The sequence below is a fragment of the Amborella trichopoda genome, chromosome 13 (genome assembly GCF_054954075.1).
Source record: "Amborella trichopoda isolate Santa Cruz 75 chromosome 13, AtrichopodaSantaCruz75HAP2 v2.0, whole genome shotgun sequence".
Taxonomy (NCBI): Eukaryota; Viridiplantae; Streptophyta; class Magnoliopsida; order Amborellales; family Amborellaceae; genus Amborella; species Amborella trichopoda.
Window position 1 is genome coordinate 10284996 of NC_142348.1, and position 6000 is coordinate 10290995.

Consider the following 6000-nt stretch of genomic DNA (forward strand, 5'->3'; position numbering starts at 1 on the left):
TTCTCTGTTTACTATTATTCTTATCAGGGTAAACCATTTTTGAGTAATTACTCTATCCAATAAATTTCGATAACTGTTTTCTCGTAAATTTTTATTGGTTGGGCTGGAGGATTCTGGCTTGTCTAAATCAGGAGATACAATTGGTGATACTATTCTTTTATGGGTATCAAGAAGGCTATCAACTTCTAATTCATCATTAGTTCCTGCATCTAAAAAGTCAGCAGTCATTTCTAAAATCCTTATTCTATTTTTAAGATGCTGGACCTCAGTTTTTACCTCATTTATTTCTTGCTTCAACTCAGAAATAGAAGGTTCCTTTTGTATATTCTCTTTTATTGATTCTTTTAAGTATTTCTGCAAAACTATATTCTTCTTGTGTTTTAACAAGAGGAGCAGGTTTATTTTTTATTTTAGCTATTTTCAAATACTGTATTAAATTTCTGGGTCAGATATTTTATCTATTAAATCTATAATTAGATTTTCTTCATTTGTAAGAGTATTAACCATTTTACAGAGACAATCTTCTATATCTTCTTCAGAGTCTGAGGTACTTAAGATTAGATTTTCATCCTCGATTTTTCCTACAAGAGACTCTGTTTCGGAATTTGAGGTATCCATATCTGATTCATCATCTATTTGAAGTATATCATATATCTGGGTTTTGATATCCTCTTTCAGCTGTAAGGCATTGATTTTCTTTTTAACCTTACAATTATTTTTATAATGTCCTACCTTCCCACAATTATAACATACTAGAAGCTTTCTTTTTCCTTTCTTGAATTTGGCTTTCGAGGCAAATTTCTTAGTGAAATTTCCCTAATATCTTTCTTTTGCCCAAATTTATGCTTTTTATTCTTATTTTTTCCTTTATATAATTTATCAGATGAGGGTACCGTGTTATAACCAAATTGTTCGCAGAAATCTCCTAATTCTTTTTTCCCCGTCATTCTCTGTTTATCTAACTGCCTCTTTAGTTTTAAATCAGTGCATAGGGCAACACCTTCTGCACAATTTCTGCAGACAGTTCTCCTAGAGTGTAAAGGGAGTTAGGGATTATTCCTTGATTCTTATTTTTTAGTCTAGTTTTTACCTTTTCAGCAAACAAATAGAGTAGACCTGCTATGAATTTTTCCTTCCAATGGTCCGCACTGCTATCCACTCGGGTTAGAAAGCGTGAAAAGAATACATCCTTATACCACTTATAATGAGATAATGTTGGACATTTGAGATTTGATAATAAGTCTTCCGACCTAGCATTTAACAAAGAAGTACTCCCTACAAAATGGAGGGCTATTGTATATATGAGTGTATTGACAGCATCACTTTCACTATGGGGAATATCTTGATTGAATTCATTCTTTACAGTCCATTGTCTTGTGGCATTTAATATTTGATTTTTAGTGGTTTCACTCATATGAAAGTCCCACCAGCCTCGTAGCCATCCAGTAAAACCACAGACAATAGCCTTAGTTATTTCCTGGTCATGATTTCCTGCTACTTTACAGGCAGTGGCATACATAGTAATATGCTTCATGGTATCGAGTATCTGATGGTCAGACATACCATCAATATTCCAATTAACGATCGTCTTTCCTGAGTAAGATACAGTGTGGGAAACCAAATCTTCTTCAAACTGTATATCTACTGGGGTTGGTCTAGTATCGTACATTCTTGATTGAGCCGTAGGTCTATATATATATATATATATATATATATATGCGATATTCTAAACTTCACAACCCTTCAAATTACAAAGGTCCAAGATAGAGAGAGTTGTGAAGGGTGGATTTGTTAATTTTGTTGTCTATTTTTTAAAAAAAGTTACTTTTGTGGGGCAAATTTGTAAATATTACTACAAGACAAAGGGTATTTTTGTCATCTCCAAAAGGAGTAAAATTGAAATTTTAAGTAAAGGACAAAGGCACTCTACAAATAAAATTCCAAAACACTAACTTCCAAAATGCCATTGTACTTTTGTGAAAATTTCAAATTTGCCCTTGCTTAATGGTAAAGTTACCTATTTAAATAATTTTTTAATAAAAAAATAATGATTGTTTTTATAAATACACCCATCACAACCCTTTCTAACTTGAACCTTTATATATATATATATATATATATATATATATATATATATATATATATATATATATATATATATATATATATATATGAGGAATGATCTAATGCAGCGGTTGTATCATAGTATAATGCAACGACACTTCTAAAAAACCATGTTTGTGGTATTTGTATGACCCAAAATTTTGCACACACACTCTCTTCATCTCAATAATCAATCCCCCCCAAAAAAAGTTCAATTTGAACCCTAGATATGGTCAAAATGAGTCCCCTCCAAAAACGAATCTAAACCATTCATTTGGTGAATTTCAAGATCCTAGCTTTTATAAACTCAAGATCATTTTTTTTTTTTTTTAACATTGTTCATCTAATGATAATAAAACTATCCAAAAAAATTGGAAATGAAAAAAATCGTTTTAAGACTTAGATCTAAGAATCTCAACAAAATGAACGATGTATATTAATTGGGCTAAAAAAATACTTTCTAGGTTATGTTTTCAATTTTTTTCTTTTTTGTGATTGTTCATTAGAATGAAAAAATGTATATTTCAAAATTTGGATCAAACAAATAGCCATAACATGGTTTTTGAAGGTTGTTGCATCATATTACTATGCCATCGTTGCATGAAATCATTGCCCTACATATATATATATATATATATATATATATATATATATATAAAGCCCACCACGGTTTCTAACAAACGGATCTGTTCGGCCCTGTAGTGACTTTAGAGACCTTAATGCTACTAGTCCTTCCTATTGATGATCCAAATCATCTATAGAAAAATGGATTTGAAGGAGACAATTGAATAGGATATTTTCCTAATGTAGAAAAACCTGCTTGCGATTGGAATGGGGAACCTACTACTACTTCCTATTTGATCCGAAGAATGCTGGTGCAATGACTACTTATATATATATATATATATATATATATATATATATATATATATATATATATATATATATATATATATGTATATATATATAGCACATTGCACTACTCATGCCCGCCACTAACTCTTTTCTATCTAGCCATCAATTGGTTCTATTCACTCCGATCCTCTAAATGGCCGCCCAAGCAAAAGGAGGTTCTTTAATTCCCAGAGTCTTGAATGCTGAGATATGGATGTATGCTATAGGCCGATCAATATGTAATGTTGTTCGGACTTGGTCGGCAGAAGTTCCCTACTTCTTGCTTCGCTTCTTAGAAGATAGATAAATTTTCAGAATGGGCATGTACTGCTAGTTAGATATGCTTGTATATATATATATATATATATATATATATCTATATTGTTTCCTTTGGTAGCTTCCCCACTATTGAAACGAAGAACTAAAAACATTAGCTTTCAAGATGATACTTCTAACCTAAGAATATTAACAAGAACAATAAATGTGGTATATAAATAATTTGAGGAAAACCGTGCGACAATGAGACAATATTAAATAAATAAATCACCGCTTTGAAGATAAGGATTCTAAATTAACAATGTTAACAATGATGTTTCTCACTACATTACCCTAGAGACCACCTGTTGATGTTTCTCACTACATGACCCTAGAGTTTATCCGTTGGACCACTCAAATTTTCTCTTTCTACATTACCCCAGTCTCAGGGAATTTCCCATTCCAACCCCACAACTCGTCTTCTCTAAAGACTCTCAAAGCAACAACACGAAATCAACCCTCTAGTCTTCCTCCTGAGTTACTCCCCAAAAACTAGCATTGAAATAGCAAACCCTCCATTATCTTATCAACTACCAGCTCCTACCATCAGCAAACCTTAGATCATACGTTTAAAGAACTAAAACCTACAAGAGCCTACCTTCTAATTAAACTTCTTCTTTCTTCTTACTTCTTTCTTCTTTCTTCTTCTTCTTCTTTGCTTTCTGTTAAGATGGTGGTGCAATTAGTGAGAGATAGGGCAAACGAATAAGTGGTTAGATGGAGAGGGTATGGAAGAACCAAATAGAAGAAGGAGAAAGAGAAGGGTACTAGAGGGTCACGGGCAAAGAGGGACCTGAGAGAGGTGGATCATGGAGGTAAAATTTGAGATGCAACTAGGGAGCTCTCTGCACCCAAAAAATCGCCTTGAAGATTTGCAAATCAACTTGGGCTTGATTTTCTAAAGATATCATTTGAAGCTTTGTTTGGTGGTGTAAAGGATTCAAATCAAGACAATCAAATGAGGTAAGCAATAAATTGGAAGAGGAAATATTTCAAATGAGCCCAAACTACAATGTGGGCTGGATATCAGATGGATGCAAACTATTTGTGTCCTCGACTCATTTCTTAGATCGTTCTTGAACCCATTTCTTCTCCAAGCAACCATGAGGTTTCGTCTCCAATATTCCAGACCACAATCAAAGTAAATAAGGTTCAGCGTGATGTCAAAGCACTTTCCACATGGACTCTGACTTATTACAGTTGTTACCAACTGGCTTGGTAGTCAAGTCAACAATAAGCTGCTATTTAAAGGTTACGTGGCAATAACACCTTATTGGAGTTCATAATAACCATTACTTGCTCGACCCAATTTCAACATACTGAATTACAATCAATGTAACAGCACTATGATCACAGTTAAATGACAGGGTGGGAGAAAATGAACAAAATACAAAAATAAGAAAAAACCAAATTATAATTAATTATGCATAATAAACCTTGATATCTAACACAAGAAAAGCAAATCCAATTTCTTTCCAGAAATAAGCGACAATCTCATGAAACAAGTTCCTCACTGGTTTTGACGCCCTGAAAACTAAAATCCACTCCTAACAAGATGCGATACAAAGCTCTTTAACGAGAGGTTATACTTAAAATGCAATGAAACCCATCATAGCAAGTGGCTCCATGATAACTCTGTGCTATTGAACTGGAAAAAATATCATCAAACTATGCATATTCAGCAATAGAAAAAAAATAAAAAATAAAAAAGACTGGCAGAAGTCTCCTGTTTAGTAGTGTAACAAAAATAGTAGCATAGACCGAAACATTTGAAAAAAAAAAAAAAAGGGAAAAACCAAAGAACAGAGGAGTATAAAACAGATTTCCAGTGCTCTGTCATAAAATAGACGAAAAAGGACGAGAAAAATCTTAATTTTACACATCACCCACTAAATAACTCGGTTATCAAACAGTTCGTACCCATAGCTTTTATTATTATATATCCACGGGCAAATGCAGAAGCTTACATCATAAGGAAGCGTTTTATAAACTGAATAAATATGAGAGAGAGAGACAGAGAGAATAGGAGCTTAAATAATTATCAGAGGCTTAAAAGTACCTTTTTATCAATCTAGAGAAATGGGTTCTCTGCTCCTATACTCATTTGAAGAAGAAATGTTTGCGCCTGCCCTAAATCGGTGCAGAGACTTCACAATCTACTTTTATACCACAGTCATTGTTGTTGTTTAAGATAATTGGAGATATCTAGACTGCTCCCACACGGAGAGCGTAACATTTGTAAGAAAATTGTTTCATGAGTCGGGGACGTATTCCTACATTTGTGTCCCCCTAGGTACAAATCATCCATTTTAAAAATCGAAATAAATGGGTGGTCCATCCAAAGACAATAGAAACCAACCGTTCAAATATTCTTTTTATAAAATTATTATTTTTAATTTTTAAAATTTAATTGTTTTTTCATATTCGTGATCTCCATGCTAGAGATTATACGTCCTCAAAAATTGGGTCCAAAGTCTATGGTAAAAATAGATTTTTATGAGGGGACTCATTTCTACAAGGACTTATGGAAACTGTCCTTTGTAGCAATGGGTGGGTCAGCCGACTCACCTATTACCATGCTGTCCCCTGTCTATTATTTATCATCCATATCTAAGATGGATGTTAGAAAATGTTATATCCAGTGAAGAGACGTATGTCAAAAAATGTTATATCCACTAAAAGTTAAAA

The 6000-nt window shown here is 33.1% G+C and overlaps 1 protein-coding gene across 46 annotated transcripts in view; it reads right to left on the bottom strand.

Annotated features, from left to right (window-relative positions):
* The window catches only part of LOC18432164 (Peptidyl-tRNA hydrolase family protein), a 40780-nt gene extending 35171 nt beyond the window's left edge, over positions 1-5609 (bottom strand). For 29 of the 46 annotated variants that reach the window (XR_016046866.1, XR_016046867.1, XR_002280591.2 and 26 more), the window contains exon 1: positions 5372-5609. The gene's annotated coding sequence lies outside the window, so the exon portion shown is untranslated. The remainder of the gene's footprint in view (positions 1-5371) is intronic. The other 17 variants (XR_016046868.1, XR_016046864.1, XR_016046863.1 and 14 more) reach the window with 4 other exon arrangements.
* Positions 5610-6000: the final 391 nt, after the last annotated feature.